Source organism: Gallus gallus, chromosome 19 (assembly GCF_016699485.2).
Source record: "Gallus gallus isolate bGalGal1 chromosome 19, bGalGal1.mat.broiler.GRCg7b, whole genome shotgun sequence".
Lineage (NCBI taxonomy): Eukaryota > Metazoa > Chordata > Aves > Galliformes > Phasianidae > Gallus > Gallus gallus.
In genome coordinates, this window is record NC_052550.1 from 2,934,573 (window position 1) to 2,958,768 (window position 24,196).

Sequence of the window (24,196 nt, forward strand, 5' to 3'; positions counted from 1 at the left end):
AGTGATCTATAGCCCCTAGCTAGTACTGTAATATAAGCTAAATTGCCTGAGTCACAAGCAATGATAGAGTCATTCTACAGGAAATTGGAAATCAATTCTTGTCATCACTGTACATAACTCCTTTATCAGAGTTCCAGTTCACCGGTGTAACGCAAGGGAAGGAGGCTGGGAGCTGACAATCATGACAAGTTGAACAGTCACACACAAATATATGAAGTGCAGAAGTTCCATCTGGAGTAGCACTTTCCATATGGTATGTGCCAGGTCTGGGCAGCCCGACTGGGTGAAACATTAAAGGTTAACAGTGGTCACATACTTGTAAGCAGAAAAAGCCATAGGTGCGTTGTGTCATGTTACATTAGGAGGATGTACGTACCTGGGGTTAGAGCCTGAAAAAGGGGCCCACAGCCAGGAGAGTGTTCTTTGTGCAGTGAGCCCTGACAAAAAAAAAAGAAGGGACGTCCTCCTGCTAAATGACACACACAGTTCACAAGCTTCAGAAACCAGGGCAACAGCATCAGTGCCAGCAAGCTTATCCACAAGTTATACAGCTTGCAGCACTATCGTTCAGGATGCCATTACCAGCAGCTAGTAGTTAAATCAGCGTTGTTACTAAGGAGGATCCACTCACTTGATTCTCAGAACTAAGAGGAAAAAAGAATCCAACACACCACTATTCTTAAAGAATACCATCACCTTTGTGTCAGTGATGTCACTCTATATGTGCAATGTCTTGTTTTTAATCTAGATTAATCACCTAACTAATCCCATTAAAACAAGTACTGAATTCCTTTTATTCCTGCTTCCCGAATTGCCTTTGCAGGAAAGCAGACTCACTAAGCTTCCAAATATACTCAGCAAAACCACAGCCACTTCACAGAGCTGCAGAATGGTTGAGGTTTCTTTACACAAACACACTTCCAACTACATCCTACTGACAGTCTGGGATGCAGGACTATGATCAGTGCATGTGGAGTCCAGCACAGCATATTCCTGAGCTTAACACAGCAGTCCTAACCTAAAACAAGCACTCCTACCAAAATACAAATTCAAATAAAATCTAACACAAAGAGCTCTGTGTGAAGTGTATGAAAGTTTCGTTTCTCTCTCCCTGGCTAACTAGGGAAAAAGCAGTTCATCCACAAACCAAATGCAATTGGACAAACACTGTGGGTTCCTCTCCACGAGAGCCCAAGGGAAGCACTCTTCCATTAAGCAGAGCACAGACCATGAAGCAAACAACCCAACCACGCCAGCCAACAACCCACCCAACGCCACAGTGACTGGCAGAGCTTGGGCTGTGCTACAAAGAGAGTCTGTTCCTTGCTCTGAAAGAGCTGGTTCAACACACTGCAACAACGTCTGGCATTAATCAGGCAAGAGAAGAGCCAGGGGGCTATCAGAAAATGAGAAACTAAATGCCATCATCTTGGGTTAATTAGCTGAATTTAGTTTACGTAAGCCAGTGATCTTTTTAATCCTTACTGCCCTACAAATCTAAGTATGATATTGTTTAGATTTTCATAACTATGTCTGAACAAAACCTCATTCATACCCAACTTTTGAAGTGTATGAATACTTTTCAGCTCTTCCATGCCATCACTCAGAAATACGGCTGTTACATGCTCGTTTTTACATGGAGAGCAGTTGGGCAAGGAATTTATACTTCATAGCATAATAGTTGCAAGGTTTTTTTTAAGAAGAATATAATTCCTTATTTCTTTCTTTGTTTTCAAAGCAAATTGAAATCCACTCCCTTGACATCCCAGAAAGTCACTCACCGCCACTCAGAAAGCCTTATTTGAGTTCAAACGCACTACCTACCCTTAATGATATGCCATTATTCACCAAACTGTTAAAAATTAATCTGGTTGATAGGAGTTTGGTCAGATGTTTCTTTGTTTAACATCATTACACAGCTTTGAGCCCACAAACCAAAGAGGCTTTTAATTACAGCACACAGAAGAAGAAGAAGAGCATGAAAGCATAACATTTAATTTTCAGAGTGCAGTTACACAATGTGTACTCCTTGGTGGCAAAGGCAGCATCAGAGGTCCCTGCTGCACTCCCTCTCCCTCCTTCTTGTTCCCATTGAAATGATGCAGTGCTGTGATGCATATTCATCGCTGCAATAACCCAGGATATCGTTGGCTATCCCTGAAAAAGTGTGGGAATCCCTGTAAGTGCTTCCAGGACAGCCTTAAAAACATCCCACAGTGTAGGCAGAAAACACTGGCCTGGAAATAGAAGTGACAACATACATAAAACTACATGGTAAGTACCGTTGTGCTAACATTGGCTGGCACACAGCCCTCATAAATTGAGCCAATATGATACAATGCTGGTTAAGGACAAGCTGCTCTAGTCACAGGCTTCCTCAGGTTGACACAAGAATACACTGGCCTTGAAAGGGCCCGTAAGACCACCCTAGTGCATCACCAGGTGTTGATGCTTCCAGTTGAAGAAATATGGGCAGTCCTATTCTGACAGCTCACACTGCTTCTGATGGTGTTTGGTTCATCCTGGAGTGCCAGCAAAGCAGCAATCGCAGTAAGTCGTGCAACATCCATGCTGCCGGCCTTCAGGCCCACAGCCATCCTGCAAAAGCAAAGCAGCACTGCTTGCTTATCTGTGCTACGCACAGGTCTGAAGTGATCCAAAAAGCCCAACGGTGCTAAAAGCTACTCAAGTAGTAGAGGAATATTGCTTGTGAGAAACCAGAAAGTTACCAGGGGCGTTAATGCTACTCGTTGTTGGATCCAATCTCCCTCCTCTCCAAAATGAGGCTTTGATGTATTCAGTTAAGGAACACATGAGCAAACTACACCCAGCAAAAGTTGGGCAAGTCATGAATCTCCTCTATAACTGCCATCATAACCATGGGAAAACATTTTACAGCTGCAATAACCCCCTGTAAAGGAGATTACCAAAGTTAACAGCCATGATTGAAAATAACTGATCCCAGCTTTGTTTCAGTCCTCCATTTAGACACTGTTTGTTAACTGCTACTTCTTGCTGAAGCACGGTGAATTCTGCTTGGTAAATCATTCAAAAGAGTGTTCCTCACTATATTAAAGAGGCTGAAAGGGGTTAGGAAAACCAATAAATTTCAAAGTAGGGAAAGCCACAGACACAGAGAAATCTTTTATCAACACACAGCATTGTAGTGAGGCGCATCCTGACATGAAAAACTAATTTGCATGTTTACTGATGCATTGTGGATATTTGTTCAAAGCCTTTAACATAAGCTGTTAGTTACGCAGCACTGATTCATTTAAGTTCTGATGATTTCTCAAAGTTTTAATTAGTTCTGAGGAAATGTTTTATGCAGAAGTCACAAGTCACTGTGAAGTAGACCTTCCCCTCCCTTCCTCCTGCAATTCAAAATCCCATGGGAGAAGTCCTGCATATTAGATATGAGCAGAGACTGATAACACTCCTTAAGCAGAAAGCTGCAGCACTTGCCTGGCTGTCACGCAGCACCCTGCATATTAGCACCCAAAGTGCTTTACAAAGACAGCACACTCATCCACATTTCACAGACGAACAACTCAAGCTGTGGAGACATTAAGTAATGTCTTACGGACATATCACAGAGGTGGCATCAAGAGGAGATGAGCAGCAAAGGTTTCCTGACTGTTGGGCAGTGTGCTTACAGCAGCATGAGGTCCAGTGAGAGGAGCAGGTGGGCCTGCACAGCCCTCCATCAAACCTGCAGCCCGTGCTTCCATCAGCATGGGGTCACTGCCAGGTAGAAGCCAAGAGGCTCATCTTCACCTGGAAGCCTGGTGGAAGCGACACGGTGAGCTCGTGGCCTCCCATTGCCTCTCCATGCCCCCTGCTCAGAACACCGATCACCACTCTGTGTTCAGTCCTGGGGCACTGCTTAGGAATCTACTACTACAGGGCAGAGTCGTGGATGGCATCTCTCTGTCTTCACTGCTGTTAAGTCCTATGGATGGTGGTCAGGGCTGGGTTTGGCACATGGGGCTTGCTGAGAGGATGACTCTCTGCATGCTTTAAGTTTTTCCTTACTCTTATTTTACACGTGGAGATTCTCATAGCCTTGAACTCATTAAAACTGATAGACTCTTACCAGCAAAGTGAGTAGGTGAACTGAAAGAAGCCAGTGGTTCTGCCGTCCTCAGAAGTTTCCCCCATCCATTAAAAAGAAAAAAAAACATTGGCACCAAACCTTTTGACAGCCCATTTAACTGACTGCTAACCCATTACAATGATGCTGTATCTCAAGGAAGAGAATAAGCGCTCCTCTGCAACAGTTAAACTACAGCCTTCTTAGCAATTCCCTGGGTACTGGTGATTCTTTACAGTCAACTTCGGTTGAGATATTTTAAACAAGCCCTGAATGCTCATAGATAAACCCCTGAGGATGGTTAAAGGAATTCATTTGGGATGCCAAAAGCTTTGCTGGGAAATTTAAGTTACCGCTGAGATATCCAAATACAGTATACAGGGACACTGCAATATCCTTAATTATCCACATTCCTCTGACATCGCTCAGTGTTCTGTATTTAAAAACCACACTAAAAAGAGAGAAAGCCACATCTGTGTAAACTGGTGCTCATCCACCTGCACTCATCAGATAAAAACAACTATTTGGGACCACACTTTGCTTACGCAGCTTTTTACTTTGCTCTGTTTAAAGCAATACAATGACAGTGCCATCCAAAGGGCTCACAAGCTGCTACAAAAAATACCATCAACTGCAACCTAATGACACTTGGTGGTGGTTAGATCATTCACAGTTACTGACAGCCTACACAGATGGGTCAATGGTTGAAGTTTGGACGATGAGTTGCTTGCTAAGCTGCTGGAAGGCAGTCAGGCAGTCACTGAGGATCATAGGAACAAACACTGGGAGCTCCCACTGGAAAATCCAGGATACTTTCATTCTTAATTGCTTTGGATACTCTTGATGACCAAGCCTAGATAGGAACTGCGTTGCTCTGAGATGCTTTAACCAAAAGATGCTGTGCATTCTCCTGCTGCTTTACACAAACTTTTACACCATGCACAGCTCCCCCTCACTGCACTCTGACCTTCCTCTGACTGTTATTTACCTTCGTGGTACTTAACATGAAACTTACACATCATCCATTGAGGTTTGCAGGGGCTAAAAGAAGCGCAAAGTGTTTCACAGAGTATTTTCCATATATCGAAGCCAATCCTATATATATATACACACACATATGTATATATATATACACATATATATCCCACAATGGTATAGAGCATCCATAGGTTCAGATCATCCCAAACCCCCTTAAGAGCTGATGCTGCAGCACCAGGCGTTCTTCACTATGGGTCTTGCTCTGTGGAGCAGGAAGCAGTTTTGTTTCCACATCACTGCAAGTCATGGCCAGGAGCCCCAAGTGACACAGCGCTGCAGGGCTAACACCGCTGGTGTATCCAGCTAGAACGAAAATCCAAGAATAGCCACGTCAAAAAAAAATTTACTACAGCAGGGAAAGCTTTTGTGAAACAACAGCACCATCAGCTGGTCAAAGGGCTGCTCTGCTTCGTGCCCTACCAGATCGCTCATGGACATTTCTGCATCCATCTCAGCTGCTTAAGATTTTACATCATAATGTAACAGCTCTCCTGTTATCATGCTTAGATTAAAAATATATGTATTCGCTCAGGATGTCTCGGTAAAAGACATTTCCCCATTGTTTTCCCATCGTTCTGGGTCAGTACCATTCATGCTTCCTTTTCCATAAGTCTGACAGGATGGGATTTCCAGAAGGAACAGATCTTCACATGAGTTCAGGAGAAATCCCTCATCCCAAAAACTGCAAATGCATCCCTAGCCAGCTCCACTAGCACAGTGGGAAAGGTGGGCATTAACCCAGCCATGGCTCAAGCTGTCTTTGTGCAACCCATTGGAAAGGAAGCAGGATGGTTGCTTTAGCACACATTTGTGCATGCTGTTCTTTTCTGATGCTTGTTAGCTGTTAAGTAACAGAGGCATCCCTGCCTAGTGAATGGCTAACTGTCTCCCTTGCAGTGGGATGCAATGACTCCACCCACTGTCTCATTCTCTAAGGCGCACTACATACCTGCCACAGAAGATCAGAACAGACCATAGGCCACCCCGTTTGGAATAGAGGGATGCTCAGGGCCAGCAGTCCACAGAGATGGAGACAACACAAGGAAAAGTAATTTATACACAATATAGGTTAGAAGTAGTTCAGCCTTTTGGCTTTCCAGCACGCCTGAGATGAAAAAGAGCTTCGTGCAACACAACAAATCCAAACCCTGCTTTTGGGTACCTTTCCAGGACACATCATTTGATACATCACATCATTATAGTTCTGCTTCTGAAGGCCTGATGAGGATTTTAAGCTGTTCAATCTTACTTTGCAGTGCAGGGGACACAGCACACTGCAATACACCTTGCAGTACTGAGCCACTGGAAAACAGCCCAAGCATGGGAATGCGATGCATCTTAATCACAGAGAGGGGTACTGATGAACAGTACTGCATAACTTGGTACCATTCATGAAGTCGCAGCAAAGCACTTACCAAGTTTAATTTTTTTTATATATATTATTTTATATTTAAAGATATAGTAATTATATTATTTTATATTTAAAGCAAACATCACTGATCTCTCAGCTGTGCAATGCAGCATCTAAGTGATGGATCCAGAAACAGCTCTGCCACTTGGCCCCTAGGGAGCAGGAACATGCAAGGACAGTAACCCTGTCAGCAACCACAAGTCCTGCTGTCTGCCTGGCCACCAGACCATGCCTCCAGTTCCCCGTACTGACTGCCCCAGCAAAGCAAAGTGAGAACCTCAGTGGGTATGTATTACAACAACCAGGTTGAACAGGGTGCAGAAACTCTCATGTTCAGAAGACTCAAAGCAAGACTCCTCCTTAAAAGATTTTGACTAAGCCAAAATACTTCAAGAAAACATTTCTCATTCCTAGAAACCAGCATTTTCTATTGTAATAAAAAAAAACTGAAAAAATCTCACCTGGATTTGTCAAACTAGTTTAACTGAATTATATCTAGTGGTTACAGTTGGCAGTTGGTGCAAACAAACAGTGCCCACAGAAATCACACACAAATCAGGCCCAGATCACAGGCAGACATTACAGAAGATACATTTGGAACACAAGAGGTGCTGTCTGACCATCAGGAAGCAGTTCTGTGCAGTGCAGGTGACAGAGCACTGGCTCAGGTTGCTGTGGAGTCTCCTCCTTGGAGATGGTTGAACCCTGCCCTGACACTGGCCCAAAGCATCCTGCTGAGGGTGGCCTTACTGCAGCAGGAGTCAAACCAGATGAACCCAGAATCCCCACCATCAGTCACACTGTAACTCCGTGAAGACAAACTGCTGCACACTATAAGCTTAAAAACTAGAGTTTCAAAATAAAGTCAGTTAAAGCCCTTCAAAAGTAAATCCACTGATGGAAAGACCATAAAAATGCAGTGCCAAACTCCAACAGCTGTATGCTTGGGTATTTCAGTAGATGAACACTCTGTAGTATCTCAAATGATCTGTTACTGCTAGCCAGAAGACATTCAGTAATTGAATGCAGTTTGCAATGCAGTTGGGAGCATGCACACAAGATGACCACGCTGGCACTGTACAGCTCATTGTTTTAGGCTACAATTGACAAAACTGTACTGATGAAGATTAAATGCAGCTGCAAGACCCAAATGGACCAGATGGACAAAGTGCTGGGGAAAAAGAAACAGAAGAATATGAAACTCAGCAGTCATACGTTACTCATGAGAGGCTCTTCTGAGAATAGCTGGGAATATTTCAACATGCATCTTTGGTTGTTAAAGGGAAAACAGAGCATCGAAGACTTGAATAAAAACTCACGGAAAATAAAGTTGCGTGAAAGGGCTGCTTGTAGAATCATAGAATCACTAAGGTTAGAAAAGACCCAGTCCAACCATCCACCCATCACCAATGGTTCTCATTTAACCATGTCCCTCAACAAAACATCTATACGTTCCTTGAACACCTCCAGGGTCGGTGACACCACCACCTCTCTGGGCAGCCCATTCCAGTGCCTGACCACCCTTTCAGAGAAGTAGTATTTCCTAAGGTCCAGCCTGAATCTTCCCTGGCACAGCTTGAAGCCATTCCCTCTAGTCCTATCACTAATCACACGAGAGAAGAGGCTGACCCCCAGCTCACTACAACCTCCCTTCAGGTAGTTATAGAGAGCAATAAGGTCTCCCCTGAGCCTCCTCTTCTCTAGACTGAACAATCCCAGCTCTCTCAGCCGCTCCTCATAAGGTCTGTGCTTCAGAACCCTCACCATGGTGAACTCCATTCACCACCACTCTCTGGGCCCGGCCCTCCAGCCAGTTCCTTACCCAGCCAAGAGCGTACCTGTCCAAGCCACGGACTGCCAGCTTCTGCAGGAGAATACTGTGGGAGACAGTGTCAAAGGCTTTGCTGAAGTCTAGGTAGACCACATCAACAGCCTTCCCCTCATCCACCAGACAGGTCACTGGATCATAGAAGGAGATCAGGTTGGTCAAGCAGGACCTGCCCTTCATGAACCCATGCTGGCTAGATCTGATCCCCTGGCTGTCCCGGACATGCCACGTGATCTCCCTCAAGACAATCTGCTCCATAACCTTCCCCAGCACCAAGGTCAGGCTAACAGGCCTGGAGTTCCCCAGATCCTCCTTACAACCCTTCTTGTAGATGGGAGTAAATGTCTGCAGTAACGGCTACAAAGATTGCCTACACTGAGTGCTTGTGTTAACAGCAGAAGTCATGATACTTCAAGAATACACAAAAGGACACTGCTAGCTTTTAGAGTTGCAACGCTTCTCAGATTTTGGAGTCTGCAGGCATTTATCTCAACTCGCTAAAGCAAACACAACTGTCTTCTGCTATATCAAAAACTGAAAAGCTGCCAGCAACACTTACGCGTACTGCAGAAAACATTCTGCACGACTTCCATCTGGTATTCATCAATCTAAGTGGATGTAAGGATGGCATATGTTAGCATTCTCCCACAGCCTAGAGAAAGTAACCATCTTGCCCTCTGTGGTGGAAGCATCTCATTTTTTGCATCAGATATTTTTTATTTAGTCGTTTTTAAACATGCTTCAAACTCTTCTATCTGAAGGCAGCCTTCTATGCACTCCCAATGGACTCACCACACTGCTGGATGGTGCTACGCCTGGGTTTCCATGGCAGAAGCCTATCTACAAGCTAGTGAGTCTGACAACCAGGCCGCAGAGAGCTCCTGCTTAGATTGCACCACTAAGATACATAGGGTGTTGCTTTGCCCACAGAGCAGACATCACCCTCTATATGAGAGAAAAGAGAAACAAGACTGAGATGCACTTTATTTTCCATCATTTGTACTGTTAATTCTGCTGCAAGTCTTAAAACCACATAGACAAGCTAAGTCTCCAAGATCAAACTAAAACTCCCAGACCTTTTTCCTACCACTACCAATTAGTGTATACTTCCCCAACAGCCTCATTGCAGAGGGAAAATAGCTGTGTGTCTACATGGAGACAAATGCAGAGATGCATGTATTTGCTGAAATACAGTCTGGAGGCTTAAAGAATTAACATGGCAGCATATTTAACTGCAAACAAATGGATGATCCAGATGAACTCTGGGAGAACACAGGGGTTCAAGTTTCTGACTGATAAACCACTGCTACAGTGCAAAGCAAAGCCCAGAGAGCTCATGGCAAGATTCCCTTGCACGTGAGCAGACACCAGCTCAGGTTCCAGGCTCAGAGCACCAACACCAAGCCTGCTTTCTCAAATTTCAGCTAGCAGATGTGCAGCAGAGTTCTATCTGCCAAAGAGGCACAAGCTTGGGTTTGTTCTTTCTCATGTTGTCTTATTTTAAAACTATTTCTATCAAATAAATTAAACTGCAAGAAACGCCAGACAATGTTGGATGAACAGACAAAGGAATTCATCAACTATTAAAAAGTAAAACCAACAAAAATAGGTTCAATTGAAAACAGTCTCTCTTTCCCCTCACAACTATTTTCTTTGAATCTGAAGTCCCAGTGCTGTTCTCTGCATTCCATATTAAACTCCTCAAAATTGAATGAGAAACACACAAACCTGAACAGCAAGCTGGCAGCAAAGTTGTACCAACTACAGGGAAATGAAGCTTTCAGCATCACCTGCCAAGAACAATCCAATAAGGATTATTTCGAATGCTTTGTTTCATAAGGAAGAATAATAATTTTTTTGCCAATGTGGCCAGAAAATGTGATATAGAGAAAACACATCAGTGCAGAAAAGCAGATCCAGAGAGGGTATTCCAGCCTTCCCTGCCCAGGCAGCAATAGCTGTGTGTTTATCACCACGAGATGTTGTTCAGACATTTAAACATTGTGGGGTTTTTTGTTGTTGTTGTTTGGTTTCATTATTCTTTCCCTACATCATTCCAGTCCCAGTATGAATTTCCTTTTGAATGGCAGCTCAGTTTTTGCACTGTGTTTAGGTAAGATCCTATCAATGCCTTGGACAGCAGCCTGAGGACTGATCTTCGTCCAAATTTTAACTAACACAGGAAGAACGCGAAGTATCAGAATTGTTTAACAAAGTTCTCATGACAAACAGGAAAGCTGCAGTCACCTCAGTGCCTCATTTGGGTGACAAACCATTTGTTGCCTGAATCCAGCCCTGCAGCTGATGGGCTCCTTGGTGCTTCCCACCAGCAGTGCTCTGAGCAGTAGAGCCCTGCTGTTGGCAGCTGAAGATGCAATGCCTCCCAGAACAGAAAAAAACAGGGAAAATTACCTTCAGGCTCCCACCCTCTCATCTAATCCTTGTTAAAATGATAACTGCAATAGAAAAAAAAAATAAGGATGGAGTGACAAAGTGTAAGGACATGTGAGAACAAGGACTTACCATGACACACAACCTCAGCAGTGTATTTGTGCAGCAGGAGCAAAACTTCCAGCTAAGCTTAACTATTCCTCCTAGAAATAACTCCTCAGTGAAGGATTCCCCAACTTGAGGGATGCTGTTCCACTGCTTGATCACCTACAGTGAGTTTTGTACCAGGTTTCCTGATTTCAGCACCCCCAGTTTCAGAGTCCATACTACAAGATAGCATTAAAAGCCATTTTAGGAGCAGAACTCTCTGTATTAATTACCCACTCCAGTATTTTCATACAATATGAACCTGAGAAAAGGTGTAGAAGACTAATTTTGTTGCAAGCATTCCTTTGTACCATCTGTAACTGACATACTACCCTATCAGAAGAAATCTATACTGTCTACATTTAGGGTTTTCTCCCCCATAGTAGTGCTATAGAAGAAATGATAGCTATTGACTTCAGCTATAACTACCCATTTTTCTGTTTCCAGCATGACATAGTTCAGTAAAATTAATAGGAACGGGAGCAACGTATATGATTAGTCCCACAGCCATGTCCCCAGTATCTTACCGAGCTGTGAGCATCAACAAGCCAAACCCAAAGCAGAAGATAGGCCCTCAAGCTGCATACTTAATCTATTTGACATAGACTTCATTTTTACATCATGGGACTACATATGTTCAGTTGCTTCATCTGTAGAAGCAGTTCAGTCTTAATTTGAGACCTTACCATGACTCTGCTGTTTGGCCACCCACCTCCTGCATCGAGTAGTGTAAAAACTGAATAAAAATGTATGAGGTCCTTCTAACCTCAGCAATCACTCATATTGTGAAAATCAGAACAGATCAAGAATTCCTCTTATGTTTCCAGTCTTGCCTCTCATCCAAGCACGTGGATTGAAACCGTTCATGCCTATTCATAATTTATTGGAGCATTTGCAGCTTACATCAGAAATACAGGCCTACCCTGCAGGAAAAACAATGACTAATAGCTGAAAGAGTGCATTGCAATTAGTCATTGCAAAGTACACCCGCGCTCACTGCTCAGTCCTCGGGTGCCAACAAAGTCCAATGGGGAAGTCTGACACAAAATATGTCATCCAGAGAAATACATCACTTTCAGATGGCAATAGCAGCTAGATCACAGACTGTGATTTTCCCCTCCTGGTACACACCTGAAGGAAAACCTACATTTATAAATGTTCCCAAAGAGCTGAACCCTTTAAGGAAGCTGATGGGAAGAGCTGTGCTCTGATTATGCTCTTACCACCAGGACGTGCTCGTTCTCCTTTGGAAGACCCGGATCAGACTGCATTTTCTCTTTTCAGTTCCAGCAGTAAGCACAAAGACAGACAATTACAAGAGCCAGAAGATGCTGCTGCTCAGAGGCAAGTTGCTGCTCATCTGTCACCTCTTGCTTGTGTAGCGTAGGGATTCTGCTCTGGTCATGACTGCAGCTCAGCAGGACATTGTAATTGATGTCCCTACTTCTCACAGTCATTTCTTCTCTCAAGGTGCTTTGCCTAATGCCACTCAGAATTCACCTGGGTGCTATTTTTGACATCTCTGCCATAGGGATCCTAGAGGGATCCTTGGATAAAGTCAGTCAGGAAGCATTTGTACATCACTAAGTCAGGTTTACTGGCACAGGCTTTTGTTGACAAGTGTTCACCTCTGTGGCCCTTCTTCTAAGATACAGTGCATCTCCAGTCTAAATCCAGATGCTGGAGACAAACACTACAATTGGTTCATGCTCTTCAGACTTACAGCAACACAAGGCATTTTGCAACCAGGAATTTCATGGACAAAGCAAAGCTGGTTTAGAGCTGCCTGAGGGCAAAGGGAGCCACAGCATCTTTCCTCTCCTCCTCATTAACAGCTGGCTTAGCACACGCTTCCTCTCATGCCCTGGCCACGGTCAGAGGCTGTGCACTCACACTACTTAGATGAGGATCATGCCTGCTTCATTTCTACAGTTGTTACAGTTGCAGATGGTCACAATTAACAGCTTGCTTTGGAAAGGCAGAGGACCCTGGGAACAACGCATCTGGAAGGGGTTCTTTGTGCTTCTACAGCACTGAAGGAGTTTCACATTAAGAGTTTCCAGTGTGCTTTCCAGTAATCCAGGTGACATTTCTGTGGGATTTTACTACAGATTTTATTTACTGTTACGGCCAACAAAGCTTATGGAATTTGAAACATAACCTGGTTAGTTTTTAAAGGCAAGCTCCTTCCATCTGGACAAGTTGCTAGGAAGAAGGTTAGAAGAGGGAGACTTCAGGAATACTAACGGCCCTCTCTGTTCACATAAAAAGCATGTCGTCTTCCTGAATACATTATGCTAAATCTGCATGCAAATGAGAAATGTATAAATAGAATTGGGCATTAACTGACATAAGTTTTTTTTATATTTTTTTTTAATGGAGATGAGGCAGAGGATGTTGTTATTAGAGGAGTTAAGCTCTAACATCTGTTTTTAATTCGACTAGCTTATTTGTCTGTTTATACCTACAGGCTTTCAAGACATCACTTAATACTGCTAATTAAAGCTGAAAGTTTTGTTCACAGCGATGCTTTCTTGTATCCCTGCAAGCACTTACTTGTGTCCCTGCTGTCACTGCAAGTAACAGCTTCTTGATGGAGGAATGACATGAGGCCAGAGTGCCTCCACAAGGGATGGGAAGAGGTTCACCTTGTCCCATCTGACAGAGGAGTAAGTGATGGATGGCACTACTCTGCCTACAGGTCTTTGTCTCAGCTCCAGGCTGGGTCAGAATCTGACCCATTTTCTACCATGGCTGAGTTGAAGAACAAAACCAAGGCAGTATTCTTCAGAATATTTCTAAAATGCCCCAGAAATAGGGCTCTGATTTAACAATATGACATCAACTACACAGAGAAGATAAACCGTGTTACAGATGCACACACACTCCAGTTTTTTTTAGCACCGAGAACCCCATCTGCACTCAAGCCCTAAGGAAATCTGGCATTTTTTCTTCAGGACGAGCAACACAATGCTCATTTAAGAGTAGCACTGCACAGGCAAGTAGTCCATGGCTATGGAAGCACTTACAGAAGTGGCCAAGTTGGCTTGCCATGAAGCACTTCACAGAAGAAGCCACAAGGACAAGGACCGATGAGTTTATTAATTGCTTCACACTTAGGACTTGAGCTTTCAGACATCCAGCCATAAATACTGTTTGGTAGACATTTACATCAGCTTTTCTTTAAAGCAGACACCCCACGCTATTCCCAATGTACTGGTGAGAGGTCAAGCAAGCTGGCAAGAGGGAGCCCATTATAAAACCCCAGTCTCTCAACCCTTGCATCACACATACTTTCCATCATAAGCCTACTATAACTCATGCAACAGGCATATGGTGGCAGCTGTGATGCACAGTGGGCTGAACAGGCAGACATGCAAGAAGAAGAGAAATCTAAGAGGTAATGAGTCAGTCTCTGACTGTGCACAGTACCATGTTCACTTCTTGCCATGCTGAGGTTTTATTTTATTTTTTTAAACCAGGAGTTTCACAATCCAAACAGACTTTTTTCCCCTTTTTGGAACTGCCAGTGTGCTTTTAAGTGCATTTTTAAACCTGTTTCAGTCTGGAAGAGAGTTTTTGTCGCACATACTGCAGTGCTTATTACCTGGGGGCCTGGCTCCCTGGGTGAGGTGTCTAGACATCTCTGCAGTGGAAATAACTGCACAGCCTAACACTGTCTTGAATCCACTAGTTTTAGAATTAGAAGTAATTTCATGCCCCAGGTTGCCATAATCAAACACATCTGTTGCATGGAAATTATCCACTGCCAACTTGACTGCAAAACACAATATGCCCAAATTATCTGTGTTCTCAAGATCAACTTTACTTCCTAAAGGGCTGCATTAAGCACCACACATCATAACACCATCAGCACAGGTTTTGTCATTCCAAGACTCGTGTGGGAGTCAAGCAGATCCAGAGACTCACTTTAAGGATAGGAGGACAATTCAGGCATGGTAGGTTCAATGAGTAATATTGCAGACACTGAGCTGCATGCCAGGAATAGGAAAAAAACTGTTTGAAATACTTCCACAAAAGTGAATTGGAGCACCCCTCTCAATCCTTTGAAACATGAAAGAGTTATAACAAAAAACAACCATTACTTTAAGTCAATTTTTAGCTTCATTCGTCCACAGCTACATTTCCATAGTTTAGTACACAAAAACATTATGACAGATAGGCAAACCTGATATTTTCAGGCAGGAAAGGTGAAATCCCTATATATTAGAGTTTTAAGTCTGATCTTTAAAAGGAGCCTGCAGCTGAATGCTGTCATCTTTCTCTCCTTCATTCATTAAGCAGACCCACAGCTTAAGGAAAATGAGGATTTAGTCCACAAGAGGACGAGAACCAAATATCCCCCCAGACTAGAGCAAGAATTCAGCTTTTCCATGTAGGAAAACACTTTGGCATTTGTCAAAGAAAAAAGGGATGAGAGGTGGTGTGCATGCAGCCTCCTCAGGTATTTAGATGTAAAACTTACCAAGTAAGTGAAAGAAAATGTGAGTAATCATATACAAGTATTTTACATTAATTTAGAACAGTGTTTTATGCTTTCTTGCCTTATGTAGTCTAATACTGATGCTGCTTTTCCACCAAATAAGGGAGACATTTTCTTGAAACTGCCACTCTTGCTCCACAGAAGTATTCTTCCTTTAGAAGAATTGCCTTTCCTGGTCTCCAGTCTGAAACATACCATTACTTATTAGCTACATTCCACAGGTCCAGTAGGCTAATAGCACACAGGATGCCAACACCCTCTGAATTACTCTTGTAAAGAAGCTTTTCACATCACAAGGCGTCACTCATTGACATTAAACCATATCTCACTGCTGCTCTGCACCATTACATCCCTTCCTCCCAACCAGCACAAGAGAACCTCTCCAAGCAACACTGCCCCTCAGCAAGCAGAAACACAGACAAGGGCATCCACTAGCTAAAAATTCGGCTCTCTAGTCATGTTGGAAGCACAGGTTGTGCTTGTTATGAAGCCTGCACCACAAAGGGGGACCAGAGAATAAATTCCATAATGTGAAAGTTCAGAAGTGCCAAGAGTTCACCTCAATGAAGGTACACATCTAATAAACCTGGTCTTAGAGCAGGTTGCTATGATTATATCCACAAGAAGAGTGGAAAATATTTCCTTAAGGAGACTTTATTGAATATTTAAATGCATCAGAATTAACAACACCTATGAGTTGATCAAGGAAACTCGCAGGCAAAACATTGAATCTAGTGGAGCAACAGAAAACTAGGAAGGCATCTCCTCATTTTAGCAATGCTTTGGGAACATGTGCACTTCTTAAATGTTGAGCTGCCTAATTGAAATGCAGCTCATATAGCATCCAGGCTCACTTCTGGATCACTAAGAAATTGGTCCGATTTGAAAATGTCAGGATCTGGTTAGCAATTCAAATGACCACAGTGGTAATTACGCCTTTTCATGTTCCAGCATGTTGCACTGCATCAAAACTGACACAAATGCCTGGTTTTATAATATCACAGCATGGAAATAAATGTCCAAAACGATATGAAAATGTACTAGTAAGAGATTAATAACTGTTCTTCTAGGAAGAAAGATGGCTCTTTTCAACCAGTATATTTAAAAGAAGCCTTCTCTGATAGCATCTCTCCTTGAGGGAAACTGAATTATATTATCACTCATAAGCTATAATCATTCCTGTCAGCACCAGTCAGAGTATTTGAAGGAAAGGAGGAGGAGAAAGAGGGAAAGGGTTGTGGGGTAAAAAGAAAAAAAGAGTAGTGCAATCTTATTTATAAGTCCAGAGAGATACAACTTAAAGGTTCCCCTCCAGCATTTTGTTCTCTCTCCCATCCAGCAGACGAGAACGTATTTCAAGTGTTTTATTTTGATCATAAAACAGAGGAGTTATGTGGATAGGGAGCAATGCATCATGAGTGATGTGCTCTGCTCTACAATCTTTGGTACCAATGTGTCATTTTGAGATATAGGCCTAAAGCAATATGGGCAAGGGAAACTTCTTCCTTTCTCAAGAAAGGAGCAGGGAGGAAGGTCTTTCCAAGTCTAATGTTCCCCCAGAAGCCACATACCAGAGTCACTCAATTGCCTCCTAGATACAGGGTGGTTTGAACAGCTCAGTGCTTTGCACTTCTGCCTCTTGAAGAAAGTACATGGGTGGAGATCCCAATCAGCACATCCCTTGAGTAGCTGTTTCATCTGATAGATCACAAACTCCATTTATATACGTAACAGAGCATAACTAATAGATTGGTGCCATGCCATCACAGCTCCACTCAAGCCTTAGAGAGCCCATGCTTCCTCTCCAGTCTAATGCTTTCTTAGCACCTGGGTGTGGGTACTGGCATTTAGAATAGAAGGGATCCATGAAGTTGTAATGGAGACATGTTGTTGGACAATACCTTCACATCAGCTCCTTCAGTGTTTGTGGTTCTTTGGCTATGTGTGGTGGTGGTTGAGGGATTTTTGTTGCTGTCCTTTTAACCAGTATCTACTGATTCAGCAAACACCAGGGAGTGCTGCTAGAACTGCAGGTCCCTCAACATGTTAGGGCTAGGATAACCTAAGTACTGATGCCAAGAGGAACAGTTTTGCATAATCCTTGAATCACAGAACAGCTTGAGTTGGAAGGGACCATACAGACCATCCCTTTCCAACCCTTGCCATGGGGCAACAGCTGCTGGGAGAGAGGAGAGAAACACAGAAAGAAACTGTCCCATGCTTCAAGTTCTATTAGTAGACAGTACAAAACCATGTGCCATTCTTCCAATATGTTTACTGCAAGTGCCACGTCTTAATGTAATTTGAATCCACTTTTTGTCATTGACAAGACAACCAAATTCAGTCCTCACTTGTCTGCTGCTAGCGAGAACATTACAGAGGAATAAGTAACACGTAATGAAAGCATTCAAGATCAAGGGTCATACAAAGCAGAACCAATCTAAAGCAGCAGGAGAAATTGGCTGTGTAACTGGTTTCTCCCAAGCTAAAGAAGTTTTAACTGGGGAGAGGTCCAAAGAATGTTTTCCAACATTTTCACAAGGTACATAAATTTTGCAGAGAACTGTTAACTTTATAGCTCCTTCCAGACTTGGGAGGAAGAACTACAGCCAAGACTGTAAACTAAGGCTCCTGCCTAACAAAGCAGAGCTGTATGGCTATGCTCAGCCAAGCCTTTCAACATCAAGACATTTGTGCCTTACAATCGTGTGACCCCAAGAGGCCACAAAAACATCTTTTTTGCAGTGAAAAAAAAATCAGATACTAACCACTGACTGCAATGGGTAATTAATGAGCCACTATTCCAACATAAGCCAGAAATCCTCAAGATTTTCATCTTGGTAAAAATCACATATTACACTCTCAGCAAATAGACTTCTTACTCTGCAAGCAAGTTTCTTATGTCAAAAAGAAACAAGCCAAAAAATACCTCAAGACCTTATTCAACATCATAACATGGGGTATCACGGGACATACTAAGGATAAAAATAATGAACGGGTAAAGCAATGGGACTATGCAGTGGGAGGCAATGCTCACCTGGCACAAGATGATGTTGAGCATTTCTTATCTTAAGGTGATCAGAAGTCAAGAAAAAACCTGCAGAGTGATCTGGAATTCACTTCTGCTGGGGCAGTTTGGTGAAGAAATGCACTCAAATTCATATTCTAACAATGAAATAGTGGATGGGAGTTTACAACAGAGCTTGTAGATGTCTACACGCTATCTAGTTCTTCTTCCATCTCTACTTTTAGATAGAAAAGTGAAACTATGTTAGTTTTAAAAATATTCTCAGAGTATTAGAAAATGAAGATTCTCTCCTGGATTAACATTCTTTTCAATTTCCACTTTAATTTCTATTTTTTTTTTTTCCTGTAACAGTATTTAAGTAATCACAGTGAGAATCAATTTATTCCTTTTGCCTTCAGTTCCTGAAAAGGCAAAAATCAGCAGAATATGTTGTTCTTCTGCTGGGAAGGCTGATCTCAGGTCAATGCCCAACACCTTGGTAGTTGGTAAGACTACACGGCATAAGACACTGTACAAGGTAAGGGCAGAAAAAAACCAAAACAACAGAAACCACGTGTGAGAACATGACTTTTAAATGGATCTCTTCATTAGTGCTGCAATACAAATGCCTCAAAGATTCTCAAATACACATAAGAGAAGCAGAAGCACAAATTTATGATCCCACTTGCAACTACCTAGGTGCACTGAACCCAGTGAACTGTTATAAAGCTTAACATACTGGCCAATACTTCTAGACAGAAACTCTCTTCAGTCCTTTGCTACTGGGAAACCCAACCAAACACACAACTTTGGAGTAACTAATGGACCTTTTAAGCCCTGCACGTACCTGAACACACAGTACTATACAGCAGCAATGCTTATGCAATAGTTGCACCTCCTACTGCGAAGTGCCAAAGTCTGAGATCAAAGAAACTGCCATGCCACAGTCAGCACCCAAAAGCTGAAAGCTGTGCTCCAGCAGGTCATCGTGGTACTCCCATTATCGTTTGTAGGACTATGCTGAGACAACCACCACTCATTTCTGCAGGCAGAATAGGGACAAAAATTGTAACTGGCAACAAAAGTTAAAAGTACGTCCCTTAAGGAAATCAGTCTTCCATAGGACAAAAACAAGTGAGAAATAGTGAGGCTTTTACTACAAGCTTTATAAGCAGAGATTTTTTTCCATATAGATCTCAACATAAAAAGTGCCAACCACATGCCATAGATCCTATGTGTGAGCTGCAAACAATAACAGTAGTAATAATAACAATTATTTTTTAAAGAAAAGCAAATTGGCAGACTGGATTCCCAATGGATGAAAACAGTCTAACGATTTACAACGAACACATGTTTGAAGTCAGCTTCAAGTAATACGCTAACAAGAATTATGTGCATCTGTTTCATGCTCCCTGAGAATAATGCCATCAAAACTGAATTAAAATGCTTCAAAACAACAGAGTCTGAACACGTCTTGGACTAATTAAAATTAACCACGTTCCTGAGGTCACAAGCTTACCCCTTTGGACATCAGCAAATTCTAGCTAGGGTCACTCATCAAGCAAAATAATGAATATCTGTGTTCAAAAGGCATGCACCATACATTTATTTAATTAATGTATGATTGGGTTGAAGGAGATTTATGGAGTCATTTCAATTTTGGAAGACAAGAGCACTCTTCAGTCATACTACTGTGGAGTCCTTACAATACGCAATATAGTAAATCAGGTCAGCAGTAGACCTTTGAAGCTTTGACAAATTATTAGTTTACAATATTGTTTGACAGGAAAACAACGTATTTCTACTAAATAGTACATATTAGCTTTTTTTTTTTTAATTCAAATAAGCAAAGGAAATTGTAGATCTGTTTTGCATATGTATTACTGAGGCTGTGGCACTGTCAAGTTCCTTATGTAAGTAAGATACTCTGATCCTAGTTGAAATGATTTCCTGCTCCTGATTTTCATAACTGGTTGCCAAATAAACATTCAAGATAATGCAACTATTTGGATGTCTCTGTCTTTTTTTTTTAATATATATAATAATGAAATGGGAAAACTAAGGTTACGATCCAAATAAAAAAAGTCAGATTTTCCAGCTCACGCTACATGGAACCCCAGATCAGCATAATGATCATGAATTAAGGTCCTGGATCTACCAGTGATGCTGCCTTAGCACACAGGTGGTTGTGGGAAAGCTTCGCCAAGGTGTGCAGTTATCATCAATAGACCCTGCACCAGTGGCTCTACTTCTCATTGCAATTCGATCTCCATCAGGTGGAGTGCCTGAGTATAATTGCAATATAAATAAATGTTTAGGTGAGGAACTGATGGTCTTGAAGTCCATTATTTCCCTTGCAAGCTATGCACTAAGGCACTCCCCTTAGGATCTGTTCCTGTCTGAACACCAATTTACTCACCAAGTTCCAACTGTTCCACATGATTATCAATACTTTTTTTTTTTAAACATATTGGCACTAACAAACTGTGAAACATACTTAATGAAAATAATCTCCTTATGTCTTAAAGCGTGGGGGGTGGGGGAACAACTCCTTTTACCAGGCACTGATCTGATTACTCTGTGAATAAAGCTAATCAGTGTAATTACACTGTTTAGAAGTGCATGCTATGGACCCACAGATGAACAAAGAACACTTCTGTAGGTGCCAGCTGCATTCCAGATTTGCTAAACTCGAGTTTTGTCTCATTCTTTATTATATTGGTTTCAAATTATTCTTTCAAGTCCAATCACGTGCAAAGAATTGGAGGAAGTTTCCTACCATTTGCTTCCCAGCCAGAGCATTTAGTGAAAAGCTAACAATTTTTCAAGATGAAGCACAGTAATTTCATGCATTGTAATGCCACATCAGCAAAGGGCTGAATTTAGAAATCTTGAGTCCCACTCAATTACCCTGAGAGGCATATCAGCATTTTACTGTACAGCTACAACATGGACGTTACCTCCACCATCATCTCTGCATTTTAGCATTAATATGCAAGTTTGCCAAAGGATCCTAAATACAGAAACATCACTCAGGCTTAAAAAAAGAAAATCAGCCCCTTAGGTGTCCAACATCCTTAACTAATTAACACGAAATAGGTGAGGATGCCATACTGCCCATTCTATGAAGAGCATTTCAAGAGAGAAATGAAAGAGTCAACGTGATAGCCTTTTGCCTTTCACACCCTGCAGCACGCAGAATTTGATCTAATACTTCCCAGAACTTCTTTGTCTATGATCTGGGAATTCCAGCATTGTCTTTATCCAGTTAATCCAGCTCCAAGCTGAAATATCAGTGACATTTTCTCACATATTGGTTTTCAACCCAGAGCTGCTGAACCTCTTGGAGGCTTCTGGCTGGGTGTGCTGCCCTCAACAAATGCATTTGATGCTCATGTATAGCCTCTTGGCTGCTTGTTTCCACAGCCATCTGTCAGGATGGCATACTGCCTGCTTGCTAGGTGGTGTGCCAGTTTTACTAGTGCAGAGATGCCAAGAATAGGTGGTTTTAAATGCACAGACAGCACAACTCCTCTTACCACCACTCCTGCACCATCTCAGTGGAGGCAGAAATAGCCACTCAGGAAGAGGCCGTAAGTCCACCCAGAGTCCTCACTGAGGTCATTAACAAAGCTTTAAAACAAAACAAAAGTACCAGGAGATGAAGAACTAAAAAATAACCCACTCATCAATAGCCTGGAAGCATAGAAGCTGAAAACACGCATATGGGTTTCTCTCCAGAAAGTGCTATAAACCCTGGAGTGAACCCTCTCATTTGAAAAATGAAAATGCCTCAATGCTATTAAAGATGTAAAGAAAATTAAAGCCACTCCAGCTCTGACACAGCACCCATATAGAGAGAGGTTTAACACATTCAATTTACACAGTTGAAATTAATTTGAAACAACTTGTGTTGTTTTCTGTTTTCTTATCTCTTCAATTTAAAGCTTGCCTCCGTCGTGATGTTTTACTGCTAGAACGTGATTAATAGAGATGTGAACATGACTCACTCCACAGTAGCTTCGTTTTTGTACAAGCTAAGACTTAGCATTTGTTCTCCAGGGTCTTAACTTTTGAGCCCATCTGAGCCTTTACCTGCGTCCCTCATCCTAATACAAAGCAATGAATGTCTGTCTGCAAGACTGAGAGGATATCAACCTACGTCATGGGTAAAGAACCTCTTGGCCAGGCACGTGGTGAGAAGCAGCACACGCTCCCAGGACTATCCCAGTAGCAGGAGCCAATTCCACCCAGCAGCAAAGTGGAGGAGTTCTCACGGGATGGGGAAGGGCTGTGCAAGTCACTTTGTGCTCATGTTTAAGGAATCAGCAAGGAAGAGAGCAGGCTTTAGGAGGGGTAGTGAGAAGGTTTGCTCTCGTGCCAAGTTCCATGCCAGCGCTCTAGCTGCAGCTGCAGAAAGGCACAGAGCTGTATCTGCTGCCCTCTTGCCTCACCTCAGAGCCATCTGATGGGCTCCACACTGCTGGCACAGGCAGAGCATGTATTAAAAATTAGCCTCAAGGCTAACAGCAACCGCACAGGGCAGATCAATCACACAACATTAAAAAGTAACGTTGATGGAGTTCCAGCACACACACATGGGGTTCCGAGTAGGAGGTGAGATCCAGCCAGTGCACATAAACACAACTGACCTTTTTTGGTGGAGAAGAGACTTTTGTAAACGCATGTGATTTTCTCCAGTTCTGAGGCACACAGAGGTGCCAATTTTGAAACATCTGAGCACTGAGTACAAAGCAAATGCTTTCCAGTCCTGAATTAAGAGCTCTATATGGATGAAGTCCATTTGAAGAAAAAAGGGAAAAAAAACAACAAAACCTCATGCTTACTCTCTCAGACCCCAAAAGTGACCCATATTCTCTTCACTCTTCCTTACATCGTCTTTCTCTCCCTCCAGACCTCTCCTCCACTCTTCCCATTCTGAACTCCTGCCCAATTCTCAAGTCAGGTAATGCCACCATTCCAAACACACTCACCCACATTTGCCAAGTCACCGACAGCACCTCCCCATCTGCACACCAGAAAGAAATTATTTGAGCCCACAAAGCCAGAAGCACCAGCTAGCCTAAACTCACTGAACTCCACAAGACTCTAGGGAGTTTTACCCCCAAAACAGTGTTAATTACCAACAGCTGATCCCATCTTGCTCTGAAAAGAGAGGCTGGCACTTTAAATAAGAATTTCATGTTAAATCCTATCATGCATTTGCATTATTAAGCAGATTAGCAAAGCATATGCAAAGGGAAAATTTCTTGTTTGTTCTGTGCAGCAGTTGCCATTATTTATGGATGTGTTTCAGCTCCCTGCTACATAGAGCATTATGAACTACACCACTCTGCTGTTTCAGTAGAAAGACACTTCCTCTTGTAATTTATTTGTGAAAGATGCACGCATAAAGGCATTCTTCACTGCTCTTGTAGCTGTAGCCATTAAAAACCATTTGAAGTCTTCCCACAATTGTTTGTACTTTTGGGCAGCAGGCCAAGTGCACTAACTCACACCAGCCAATTTTAACACCCTCACACACCCATAGTGTCACCTAGACTCTCCCCTTCATGCAGCCAGCTTTCGGCTCTCTAAACAACCCCTTGCTAGTGGCAGAAAGGGATGCACGCGTTCCCTCATCAGACAGTTAAGCTCTCCTTTAGCAGAGGTCCCACAAGGTACCATGGTAGATCTCTCCACCACTTCTGGCTGGCACACGAGAGCAGACAGGAAGAGAATTCTCTGGAAGTGCTCCATGATTCAATAGCTAACCA

The 24,196-nt window shown here is 42.6% G+C and overlaps 1 long non-coding RNA gene across 1 annotated transcript in view; it reads right to left on the reverse strand.

Moving 5' to 3' along the window:
- Window positions 1-2,319: 2,319 nt before the first annotated feature.
- The window catches only part of LOC124417306, a 32,832-nt gene continuing 10,955 nt past the window's right edge, over window positions 2,320-24,196 (reverse strand). Inside the window, exon 3 of the long non-coding RNA XR_006931801.1 lies at window positions 2,320-2,598. This is a non-coding gene — a long non-coding RNA (uncharacterized LOC124417306). The remainder of the gene's footprint in view (window positions 2,599-24,196) is intronic.